This window comes from Xylocopa sonorina, chromosome 8 (assembly GCF_050948175.1).
Source record: "Xylocopa sonorina isolate GNS202 chromosome 8, iyXylSono1_principal, whole genome shotgun sequence".
In the NCBI taxonomy this organism is placed as follows: domain Eukaryota; kingdom Metazoa; phylum Arthropoda; class Insecta; order Hymenoptera; family Apidae; genus Xylocopa; species Xylocopa sonorina.
In genome coordinates, this window is record NC_135200.1 from 156,820 (window position 1) to 170,938 (window position 14,119).

Consider the following 14,119-nt stretch of genomic DNA (forward strand, 5'->3'; position numbering starts at 1 on the left):
TCAATATCCGGCGTTCGAGTCCTGGTACCTGTGAAGGAGGTTTCCTTCGCCGCACGACCCGTACCTCCGTTCCAGCCGAACGCCGCCGCCATCCCGGTTGCGGATCCAAGGCGCTCCAGGTACCTAGAAAGAGAAATCAGACAGCGGAATCAAGCCTTCGCATGGTAAGTTTAGTGTTAATTACCGTTTTATCGAGTCCGAAACGCCAACGAACCCGGTCCGGACGCAATTCGCGTTATTTTCGGGAACGGTTACGACTTTGTGCCACCGTTGCGAGCGCAACCGCACCTCGGGACGTGACATTATATTCTTTGCGAAGTGTTATGCATTCCTCGTCTACGATTCAAATGAATGTAAATGCGACACTACCTTGCAAGGAAATAGCGTTTCCAGATGTCTACGTATCGAAGCAATAGAGTTCAAATGCTTCTTAAAACGAGATATTGCATCTCATATCTATGCTTCTTGATAAGATATAATATTCATTGCGAAGTGTTATGCATTCCTCGTCTACGTTTCAAATGAATGTAAATGCGACACTTCCTTGCAAGGAAATAGCGTTTGCAGATGTCTACGTATCGTAGCAATGGTGTTCTAATGCTTCTTAAAACGCGATGTCGCATCTCATTTCTATGTTTCATGGTAAGATATAATATGATTTGCGAAGTATCATGTATTCCTCGTCTACACTTCAAATGAATGTGAATGCGACACTTCCTCGCTAGGAAATGGCGTTTGCAGATGTCTACGTATCGTAGCAATAGATTTCTAATGCTTCTTAAAACGCGATATCGCATCTCATTTCTATTGTAACGTCAGGCGTACAGCCTGCCACCCTCCGGCGCCCACCTCATCATCCCCAGCATCCGTATCCGGAGCCCCTGCACACGGGCCACCCGCCGACTCGCCGTCCCTACAGAAGGAGACAAAGGTACGAGAGGGAAGAGGGATGCAGCATGCCGCGCCCACGCGCGATCTCCACACACGAGGGGGAGGACTTCACCCCGTATTACGAGGGCGAGGAGCTCTCCGACACATACTGGGTCGAATCCCCAGCGATCACGAAGCCCTATACGTACTTCTCGTACATGTGGGATTAGAATAAGCACACTACTCATATATGTACATACACACCAACACACACCTAGATTTAAGTAAATATATGTATATATTTTATTCATGCACGGTTATGTTCCGTGCACTCGCGCGCACACTCGACGCTCGCGGCTCACGCTTAACGCGGGCCGCGCCCCACTCCGAACGGCCGCCCCACCACGAGGGCCGAGCGGCCGCCCTACTCCGACCGTCCGCCCCACCGCGAGGGCCCAGCGACTCGCGCGCCGCGCGACCCGAGGAGGTCGCGGACGCGAGATCCGGGAGTCAGTTCTCATCTCATCTCCGAACTGGAGAGTTCGTATCTCATCTCCGAACCGAGGAGTTCTAATCCAGCATCCGAACGATGCACCTCCGATCCGAGCAATAGGCTCATTCGCAACGAGCAATTAGCTCTAATGCATTCGTCTCTATCCATACTCCCATAGCGGAGTCCATTCGATACTTTATACTATTTCTAATTCTCATTGTAATCGCTAGTCAGTAACTTAGAATTTAGTCAAGTGTATCTAGTATAGTGAAATCATAGAATATAGTTTATTTTTACCAGATTCAAAGTATCTTTATTCGAGTTCAAATACAATTCCTTAATTCTAATCCACGGGTACGCTCGCGATTATTCTAATTCTATATCTCATCTACGATAGTCTTGAGGCTCGACGACTAGAGCGAACCAGCGCTTAGTTGCTCCATCCTCACTTCTACCGTGTACAGAATGTCTTGCGCCCAGGTCGATCCCGGTAAGCTAGAGCGAACCAACGCTTAGCCGTGCCGTATTCAACCGAAGTTCAAGTATTCTCGATGAGCCTTGCACCTCCGACAAAGCGTACACGACGCGCGGGGAGGAGAGAGTTCATTCGTCGTCTCGCTCGGGAATACGTGGGTGATGCACCAGAATATTCAATTTCCTACGTTCGAGTCCTGGTTCCTGTGAAGGAGGTTTCCTTCGCCGCACGACCCGTACGAGTCGCCAATCGTCAGGGCCAAACGCCGATACCTGCCAGCCGGAGTCAACCCGCCTGGACGCTTATTCCCGTAGACGTACCTCCGTTCCAGCCGTACGCCGCCGCCATCCCGGTTGCGGATCCAAGGCGTTCCAGGTACCTGGAAAGAGAAATCAGACAGCGGAATCAAGCCTTCGCAAGGTAAGTTTAGTGTTAGTTACCGTTTTATCGAGTCCGAAACGCCAACGAACCCGGTCCGGACGCAATTCGCGTTATTTTCGGGAACGGTTACGACTCTGTGCCACCGTTGCGAGCGCAACCGCACCTCGGGACGTGACACGAAAGTTATTTTTGGTGACAGCGGTGGGATAGCCACGCGTTTCCTCCGGAAATTCCGCCGAAAGGAACCGCGAAACTAGATATGGCAACCCGGACTCCGACAAAAACGCGCCAGCAGACACAGCGAGCCGCCGCGATGGCCGATTCTGAACGCGAAAAACGCACTAGCAGAACGCTTGATTTCCAAGACGCTATCGCCGATCCTCTTCCTAGTACCGCGCAACAAAATACCTCAGCGAAAAATACGAAAGCGACCGATCCGAGTAATGCCGCGTTGCTCCAGCAAATAGAAATTCTACGCCGTGAATTAGAATCTATTCGCAGAACGCCTGATTTAACGCGCGACGATACTGTTTCTCTAGATATTCCTCGGGGAAATCCGCTTTCCGGACATAATTCGAGCTCCGATTTTAATACAAATAGTTCGCAACACGACGAGCTATCGCTTAAGCAGGCCCTCGAAGCCGTGCCGACATTCGATGGTCAGAACATTCCAATTCTTCAGTTTACCCGAGCGTGTAAACGCGCTTATGAGCTTATCCCTAATGGGTGCGAGCGAACTTTCACACGCCTGCTTAAGGGAAAACTCAAGGGTCGTGCCTACGCCGCGCTAGAAGACGAGCCGTGTTACACAATACTCGAATTAACGGACGTTCTTCGCAGCACTTTTTGCTCCGTAAAATCAGCTCATCATTATCGGGGTGAACTTGCTAATATATTTATGCGCGCGAACGAGCACATTCTAGATTACATCGGTCGAGTAAAAGATCTTAGAACCGCTATAATTGATTGCGAGAGGCTTGCTCGACGAGACACACCGGAATCGCTCGATGACGTAGACGCGCTCACCCTACAATGTTTTAAAGACGGTCTCATTCCGGAAATTCGAATGCAAATGACTATAAGTTCATTCGGTACATTGCGAGAAACGTTCGCTCGAGCGCGGGAGCTCTATCAAATGCACGAACGTGATTGCAACCGGCTAGGTAGATCGCGTGTCGCGCGACCAGAATCGCGCGAAAAACCAGCCGAAATTATTTGCCGAAAATGCAATAATATCGGACATTACGCGACCGAGTGTCGGCTCAGACCGCCATCGCCGTACCGACCGCAGGAATACTTGCGATCCAGGGACGTACCGCCTCCTACTCGAGGCCCCGCGTACGAACAACCAAGACAAATCGTAGCCAGGGACGCGCCCAAATTTTGTCGCTATTGCAAGACCCCGGGGCACGAAATAGGCGAGTGCCGCAAAAGGCAGTACAACAACGCGGTAAATAAAAATTCGGGAAACGACAATGGCCTCCGCACCCGCCGCGAGACAGGTGGCGAGGCCGCGCACCAAGTCCGTCCTCTCGCCGCGAACAACTCCAACGCGGAAATCGACGAAACGCCGCGATAAACATAACCGGAAAAACTAGCACGCCAAACGTAATTTTAAAGTCCGACCTTCTAATTTCACCAACTCGCTTCATGGTGGACACTGGGGCGGAAATAAATATTATAAAACGTTCGGCTCTAAAAGCATCCGCGCGAATCGATAAGTCCGAGATCGTCATAATAACAGGGGTAACCGATGGCAAAACCGCAACCTTAGGGACGGTGAATCTTGTCATTTTCGGTCGCGTCGTTCCTTTTAATGTGGTCGAGGATGATTTTCCCCTTAAACCAAGCGGGATCCTCGGCTCCGGGTTCTGTATGGACGCAGAAATCTCTTTTCCAAATAAAATAATCAAATGGAATGGTAAGAGAATTCCTTTCGAAGACGATATCGAAGCACTCGAGGAACCGTCACCGGAGTCGAAAATAAAGCCTCTCCTATCGCCGAAACGTAAACAAGCGCCGCGCACGGAATCTATTCCCCCTCCGCCGCCGCGCCCGCCGCGTAAATCATCGCCTCCGCTGAAACGCGATGCAGCAACGAAATCGAAGCTTCGAACGCAAGACAAAGCAGCTTCTCCGAAGTCAGGAGACCGTATCTCCATTCCACCGAGATCAAATATCGGTATCAAGGTCCGCGTAGTTAATTCGAATCTCGCGGAAGGTATAATTCCTCGTATCGATCTTGCGCCGGGCATATTTTTCGGAAACGCTCTCGTCAGAGTAATTCGGGGCAAAGCGGTAACTCGAATAATTAATTCATCCGACCGCGCCGTCGAAATCGCGTTACCAGAGATCATACTCGAGCCCGCGCAAATCATGACTCCCCTCCACGAGGAGGATAGTCCGTCGCTGTATCCGGTTTTTTCTAAATCTACTAAATCCAACGTATCCGCCGTACCGATCGGCTCATCCCAAAAAGGGAAAACTTCTATTTCTTTCTCGAATCAGACACCATATTCGACAATCGAAACTCCTCCTTCGCGTTGCAAAATCGCGAATACTCAGCAAATCTCCTATGCTCAGGCGGTTAAAAATAATGTACAACAGGCGCCGTTAAAACCAACATCGAAATCCGCCAACCTTTCGAAATCTCGCTTAGATCGAATTCTTAGTCTCCTCCGTCTCGACCACCTCAACGCAGAGGAAAGAGAGCACGTCGTCCGTCTCGTTCAAAGCACGCAGGAGCTTTTTCACATTGAGGGGGATAAATTAGGGCATACGTCAGCAACCACGCACAAGATTCCAACCGTCGACGACCGCCCCGTCAATGTGAAACAATACCGTTTCCCACCAGCTCATAAGGAGGAGATTCGACGACAAGTCGACAAATTTTTACAAAATGGTGTCATCTCTCCGTCAAAATCACCATATAATTCGCCATTGTGGGTTGTCCCAAAGAAACCGGACTCCTTGGGCAACAAGCAATGGCGCGTCGTCATCGACTACCGCGCACTCAATGAGAAATCTGTCGCCGATGCCTATCCCCTCCCTTGCATTACCGAGATACTTGATCAGCTCGGGAGCGCGAAGTATTTTAGTACATTCGATCTCGCGAGCGGATTTCACCAGATCCCAATGGAGCCCGCCGATGCTCCCAAAACCGCTTTTTCGACGCCTCACGGGCATTATGAATTTAAAAGAATGCCATTCGGATTAAAAAATGCGCCAGCGACGTTCCAACGACTTATGGACAATGTCCTGTCCGGTCTCCAGGGGAACGAAATTTTCGTCTATTTGGACGACATTGTTATCTACGCTAGCTCTCTTCAAGAACATCGACTTAAATTCGATAAATTAACTCAACGGCTCAAAGAAGCTAATTTAGTATTGCAGCCGGATAAGTGCGAATTCTTGAGGAGAGAAGTAAGCTATTTGGGTCATATTATCAGTGAGCACGGTGTAAAACCTGACCCTGCGAAAATTAGCGCCGTCAAAAATTTTCCGCGCCCGCGCAACGCGAAACAGATCAAACAATTCCTCGGGCTCGCGGGATACTACAGGCGGTTCATCGCAAATTTTTCTAATATTGCTAAGCCACTTACAAATTTGTTAAAAAAAGACGCGCCCTTTGTATGGCGTAACGAGCAAGAGAATTCATTCGTCAAACTCCGAGATTGCCTATGCGAAGCGCCTATCTTGCAGTACCCCAACTTCAAACAACCATTCGTGATAACGACCGACGCGTCCGCCGAAGCTATTGGTGCTATCTTGAGTCAAGGACCAATAGGCCGCGACTTGCCAATCGCGTACACGTCGCGACTGTTAAACGCTGCGGAGAAAAACTACTCCACGATCGAGAAGGAGTGTCTGGCGATTGTCTACGCCGTCCATTACTTTCGTCCATACATATACGGTAATCAATTCAAACTCGTTACCGACCATCGACCGTTAGTGTGGATGAATTCGGTCAAGGACCCGTCAAGTAGACTCGTACGGTGGAGGCTTAAGTTAGCGGAATTTGACTACGAGATGGTCTATAAAAGTGGAAAAACGAACCTTAATGCGGACGCATTGTCGCGGAATCCCGCTCAAATTTTTCCGCTCTCGTATTCAGAAAACTCGGAGGACGACATCTTCGATGTGCCTCCGGAAACCCGTAAAAAGTATACCACACTAGCGCCTCCTCCTACTCCGGTAACATCAGAACCTGAATTACCGACTCCAGGCACGTCTTTCCGTACCAACACAGCACCACCTCCGCAAGTCGCCAGCGACAGCACCGACTTCTATACTCCTGCTCCAAATGAATTTTTCCGACGCGAACCTCTATTTAATTTCAGCCGTGACGCATTATCAACGCGACGAGACAATGTAGTTGTCTTCGTCACGCAATCTGGGCACCCCTATGACACGGGCGCCAAAGATCTAGCGAACACTGAAAAATTCCTCCTAAACAAAAATCACGTCCTTACCAAAGCCAAAGTCATAAAAATCGGAAACGAATTCCAAATCCAGCTTCCAATCATCGAACATTCCACCAGATCAATCAATTTCCAGACCGTAATAGAAACATTCAGATCCTTGTGCGACGTTGTAAACGAATTACAATTACAAACATTTAGTATCGCACAAACCTATCTAGACTCCGTATCCTGGTCCCGAATCCAGAAAATCCTTCAGGACCTGTTTTATGAAACAACTGTCCAGATTACGGTCTGCCAGGGCCTCATTAAAACCCCTTCGGTCGAAGAGCGACTGAAAATAATAAGAGAAAACCACGACTCCCCTGTGGGAGGTCACAAAAAAATAAAACTTAGGAGGTAATAAAACTTATTCTCGCATCAGACAACAATACTTTTGGCCAAACATGAAAACACAAATACAAGAATATATTGGCAAATGTAAAAGTTGTCAGACAGAGAAACTGGTCCGGGTAAAGACCAGACAGCCTCTCACTTTAACCGACACCCCTGGCAGGGCATTCGATAAGATTTCAATGGACGTAATGGGTCCTCTTCCCGAAACTTCCGACGGTTATACAAGTATCCTCACGATCCAAGATCTCCTCACTAAATACTCAGTCGCAGTTCCTCTCAAAACCACCACCGCAGTAGACATTGCCGATGCTCTAATAAAAGAATTCATTTGTAAGTACGGATGCCCGAAAGGCATACTCACGGACCAAGGTTCGAACTTTATAAATAGCTTGATTAAAGCCATAGCAATCAAATTCCGTATTAAGCAATACAAGTCCACTGCGTTCCATCCACAGACAAACGGGTCCGTTGAACGATCTCACCACGTCCTGGCCGAATATCTGAAGCATTACATAGAGTCGAGTAACGATTGGGTGAATTGGTTACCGTACGCAATGTTTTCATACAACACCAGTGTGCACGAGGGTACATTATACACCCCACACGAACTAGTGTTCGGCAGGATAGCTAGGACGCCGTCAGCCACTCCTTTTCAGGACAGCTCTGATAACGAAACTTATAGCGACTATCTTATACAACTTCAGGAGAAAATCTCGAAATCTCAGGATTTGGCTAAAGCCAATCTAGACAATGCGAAACGACGTTCTAAATATTATTATGACCGAAATCTCAATGTCCAAAACTTCGAGGTAGGCCAATGGGTCTATCTTTTAAAAGAGCCGAACAAACATAAGTTCCAGGCACAGTATTCTGGACCGTACCGTATCCTCGAAATTTTGGGCGATTGTAATGTTAAGCTGAATGTAAAAGGGCGCCATAAAATTGTTCATACGAACAAAATCAAAATTTGTAAACGAATGCATAGTATGCAGAGTGTGGATGCTAGTGAAAGAAAAGTGCGAAAAACTGAAAATGAAGTCAGTGAGAGCAGTGACATTCAAACGAACGCTGAAAGTGAAAGCGACGAAAGTGCCTGCAATCCGAAGGAAGCCCGCAGTCACGGTCCAATCTCCAAACGTTATCGCCAGGATCAACCAGGCGAAAAACCTCAGATTCCGCAGCATCCAGCCGACAGGACCAAGAGAAGGATCCAGCATCCCGAAATCTACCCAACAGACAAGAGATCTCGGCATGGCCGAGATTCTTTTTCCAAGGGGGGTGGTGTAACGTCAGGCGTACCGCCTGCCACCCTCCGGCGTCCACCTCATCATCCCCAGCATCCGTATCCGGAGCCCCTGCACACGGGCCACCCGCCGACTCGCCGTCCCTACAGAAGGAGACAAAGGTACGAGAGGGAAGAGGGATGCAGCATGCCGCGCCCACGCGCGATCTCCACACACGAGGGGGAGGACTTCACCCCGTATTACGAGGGCGAGGAGCTCTCCGACACATACTGGGTCGAATCCCCAGCGATCACGAAGCCCTATACGTACTTCTCGTACATGTGGGATTAGAATAAGCACACTACTCACCTATGTACATACACACCAACACACACCTAGATTTAAGTAAATATATGTATATATTTTATTCATGCACGGTTATGTTCCGTGCACTCGCGCGCACACTCGACGCTCGCGGCTCACGCTTAACGCGGGCCGCGCCCCACTCCGAACGGCCGCCCCACCACGAGGGCCGAGCGGCCGCCCTACTCCGACCGTCCGCCCCACCGCGAGGGCCCAGCGACTCGCGCGCCGCGCGACCCGAGGAGGTCGCGGACGCGAGATCCGAGAGTCAGTTCCAATCTCACCTCCGAACTGGAGAGTTCGCATCTCATCTCCGAACCGAGGAGTTCTAATCCAGCATCCGAACGATGCACCTCCGATCCGAGCAATAGGCTCATTCGCAACGAGCAATTAGCTCTAATGCATTCGTCTCTATCCATACTCCCATAGCGGAGTCCATTCGATACTTTATACTATTTCTAATTCTCATTGTAATCGCTAGTCAGTAACTTAGAACTTAGTCAAGTGTATTTAGTATAGTGAAATCATAGAATATAGTTTATTTTTACCAGATTCAAAGTATCTTTATTCGAGTCCAAATACAATTCCTTAATTCTACTCCACGGGTACGCTCGCGATTATTCTATTTCTATATCTCATCTGCGATAGTCTTGAGGCTCGACGACTAGAGCGAACCAGCGCTTAGTTGCTCCATCCTCACTTCTACCGTATACAGAATATCTTGCGCCCAGGTTGATCCCGGTAAGCTAGAGCGAACCAACGCTTAGCCGCGCCGTACTCGACCGAAGTTCAAGTATTCTCGACGAGCCTTGCACCTCCGACAAAGCGTACACGACGCGCGGGGAGGAGAGAGTTTATTCGTCGTCTCGCTCGGGAATACGTGGGTGATGCACCAGAATATTCAATATCCGGCGTTCGAGTCCTGGTACCTGTGAAGGAGGTTTCCTTCGCCGCACGACCCGTACCTCCGTTCCAGCCGAACGCCGCCGCCATCCCGGTTGCGGATCCAAGGCGCTCCAGGTACCTAGAAAGAGAAATCAGACAGCGGAATCAAGCCTTCGCATGGTAAGTTTAGTGTTAATTACCGTTTTATCGAGTCCGAAACGCCAACGAACCCGGTCCGGACGCAATTCGCGTTATTTTCGGGAACGGTTACGACTTTGTGCCACCGTTGCGAGCGCAACCGCACCTCGGGACGTGACATTATATTCTTTGCGAAGTGTTATGCATTCCTCGTCTACGATTCAAATGAATGTAAATGCGACACTACCTTGCAAGGAAATAGCGTTTCCAGATGTCTACGTATCGAAGCAATAGAGTTCAAATGCTTCTTAAAACGAGATATTGCATCTCATATCTATGCTTCTTGATAAGATATAATATTCATTGCGAAGTGTTATGCATTCCTCGTCTACGTTTCAAATGAATGTAAATGCGACACTTCCTTGCAAGGAAATAGCGTTTGCAGATGTCTACGTATCGTAGCAATGGTGTTCTAATGCTTCTTAAAACGCGATGTCGCATCTCATTTCTATGTTTCATGGTAAGATATAATATGATTTGCGAAGTATCATGTATTCCTCGTCTACACTTCAAATGAATGTGAATGCGACACTTCCTCGCTAGGAAATGGCGTTTGCAGATGTCTACGTATCGTAGCAATAGATTTCTAATGCTTCTTAAAACGCGATATCGCATCTCATTTCTATTGTAACGTCAGGCGTACAGCCTGCCACCCTCCGGCGCCCACCTCATCATCCCCAGCATCCGTATCCGGAGCCCCTGCACACGGGCCACCCGCCAACTCGCCGTCCCTACAGAAGGAGACAAAGGTACGAGAGGGAAGAGGGATGCAGCATGCCGCGCCCACGCGCGATCTCCACACACGAGGGGGAGGACTTCACCCCGTATTACGAGGGCGAGGAGCTCTCCGACACATACTGGGTCGAATCCCCAGCGATCACGAAGCCCTATACGTACTTCTCGTACATGTGGGATTAGAATAAGCACACTACTCATATATGTACATACACACCAACACACACCTAGATTTAAGTAAATATATGTATATATTTTATTCATGCACGGTTATGTTCCGTGCACTCGCGCGCACACTCGACGCTCGCGGCTCACGCTTAACGCGGGCCGCGCCCCACTCCGAACGGCCGCCCCACCACGAGGGCCGAGCGGCCGCCCTACTCCGACCGTCCGCCCCACCGCGAGGGCCCAGCGACTCGCGCGCCGCGCGACCCGAGGAGGTCGCGGACGCGAGATCCGGGAGTCAGTTCTCATCTCATCTCCGAACTGGAGAGTTCGTATCTCATCTCCGAACCGAGGAGTTCTAATCCAGCATCCGAACGATGCACCTCCGATCCGAGCAATAGGCTCATTCGCAACGAGCAATTAGCTCTAATGCATTCGTCTCTATCCATACTCCCATAGCGGAGTCCATTCGATACTTTATACTATTTCTAATTCTCATTGTAATCGCTAGTCAGTAACTTAGAATTTAGTCAAGTGTATCTAGTATAGTGAAATCATAGAATATAGTTTATTTTTACCAGATTCAAAGTATCTTTATTCGAGTTCAAATACAATTCCTTAATTCTAATCCACGGGTACGCTCGCGATTATTCTAATTCTATATCTCATCTACGATAGTCTTGAGGCTCGACGACTAGAGCGAACCAGCGCTTAGTTGCTCCATCCTCACTTCTACCGTGTACAGAATGTCTTGCGCCCAGGTCGATCCCGGTAAGCTAGAGCGAACCAACGCTTAGCCGTGCCGTATTCAACCGAAGTTCAAGTATTCTCGATGAGCCTTGCACCTCCGACAAAGCGTACACGACGCGCGGGGAGGAGAGAGTTCATTCGTCGTCTCGCTCGGGAATACGTGGGTGATGCACCAGAATATTCAATTTCCTACGTTCGAGTCCTGGTTCCTGTGAAGGAGGTTTCCTTCGCCGCACGACCCGTACGAGTCGCCAATCGTCAGGGCCAAACGCCGATACCTGCCAGCCGGAGTCAACCCGCCTGGACGCTTATTCCCGTAGACGTACCTCCGTTCCAGCCGTACGCCGCCGCCATCCCGGTTGCGGATCCAAGGCGTTCCAGGTACCTGGAAAGAGAAATCAGACAGCGGAATCAAGCCTTCGCAAGGTAAGTTTAGTGTTAGTTACCGTTTTATCGAGTCCGAAACGCCAACGAACCCGGTCCGGACGCAATTCGCGTTATTTTCGGGAACGGTTACGACTCTGTGCCACCGTTGCGAGCGCAACCGCACCTCGGGACGTGACACGAAAGTTATTTTTGGTGACAGCGGTGGGATAGCCACGCGTTTCCTCCGGAAATTCCGCCGAAAGGAACCGCGAAACTAGATATGGCAACCCGGACTCCGACAAAAACGCGCCAGCAGACACAGCGAGCCGCCGCGATGGCCGATTCTGAACGCGAAAAACGCACTAGCAGAACGCTTGATTTCCAAGACGCTATCGCCGAGCCTCTTCCTAGTACCGCGCAACAAAATACTTCCGCGAAAAATACGAAAGCGACCGATCCGAGTAATGCCGCGTTGCTCCAGCAAATAGAAATTTTACGCCGTGAATTAGAATCTATTCGCAGAACGCCTGATTTAACGCGCGACGATACCGTTTCGCTGGATATTCCTCGGGGAAATCCGCTTTCCGCACATAATTCGAGCTCTGATTTCAATACAAATAGTTCGCAACACGACGAGCTATCGCTTAAGCAGGCCCTCGAAGCCGTGCCGACATTCGATGGTCAGAACATTCCTATTCTTCAGTTTACCCGAGCGTGTAAACGCGCTTATGAGCTTATCCCTAATGGGTGCGAGCGAACTTTCACACGCCTGCTTAAGGGAAAACTCAAGGGTCGTGCCTACGCCGCGCTAGAAGACGAGCCGTGTTACACAATACTCGAATTAACGGACGTTCTTCGCAGCACTTTTTGCTCCGTAAAATCAGCTCATCATTATCGGGGTGAACTTGCTAATATATTTATGCGCGCGAACGAGCACATTCTAGATTACATCGGTCGAGTAAAAGATCTTAGAACCGCTATAATTGATTGCGAGAGGCTTGCTCGACGAGACACACCGGAATCGCTCGATGACGTAGACGCGCTCACCCTACAATGTTTTAAAGACGGTCTCATTCCGGAAATTCGAATGCAAATGACTATAAGTTCATTCGGTACATTGCGAGAAACGTTCGCTCGAGCGCGGGAGCTCTATCAAATGCACGAACGTGATTGCAACCGGCTAGGTAGATCGCGTGTCGCGCGACCAGAATCGCGCGAAAAACCAGCCGAAATTATTTGCCGAAAATGCAATAATATCGGACATTACGCGACCGAGTGTCGGCTCAGACCGCCATCGCCGTACCGACCGCAGGAATACTTGCGATCCAGGGACGTACCGCCTCCTACTCGAGGCCCCGCGTACGAACAACCGAGACAAATCGTAGCCAGGGACGCGCCCAAATTTTGTCGCTATTGCAAGACCCCGGGGCACGAAATAGGCGAGTGCCGCAAAAGGCAGTACAACAACGCGGTAAATAAAAATTCGGGAAACGACAATGGCCTCCGCACCCGCCGCGAGACAGGTGGCGAGGCCGCGTACCCAGTCCGTCCTCTCGCCGCGAGCAACTCCAACGCGGAAATCGACGAAACGCCGCGATAAACATAACCGGAAAAACTAGCACGCCAAACGTAATTTTAAAATCCGATCTTCTAATTTCACCAACTCGCTTCATGGTGGACACTGGGGCGGAAATAAATATTATAAAACGTTCGGCTCTAAAAGCATCCGCGCGAATCGATAAGTCCGAGATCGTAATAATAACAGGGGTAACCGATGGCAAAACCGCAACCTTAGGGACGGTGAATCTTGTCATTTTCGGTCGCGTCGTTCCTTTTAATGTGGTCGAGGATGATTTTCCCCTTAAACCAAGCGGGATCCTCGGCTCCGGGTTCTGTATGGACGCAGAAATCTCTTTTCCAAATAAAATAATCAAATGGAATGGTAAGAGAATTCCTTTCGAAGACGATATCGAAGCACTCGAGGAACCGTCACCGGAGTCGAAAATAAAGCCTCTCCTATCGCCGAAACGTAAACAAGCGCCGCGCACGGAATCTATTCCCCCTCCGCCGCCGCGCCCGCCGCGTAAATCATCGCCTCCGCTGAAACGCGATGCAGCAACGAAATCGAAGCTTCGAACGCAAGACAAAGCAGCTTCTCCGAAGTCAGGAGACCGTATCTCCATTCCACCGAGATCAAATATCGGTATCAAGGTCCGCGTAGTTAATTCGAATCTCGCGGAAGGTATAATTCCTCGTATCGATCTTGCGCCGGGCATATTTTTCGGAAACGCTCTCGTCAGAGTAATTCGGGGCAAAGCGGTAACTCGAATAATTAATTCATCCGACCGCGCCGTCGAAATCGCGTTACCAGAGATCATACTCGAGCCCGCGCAAATCA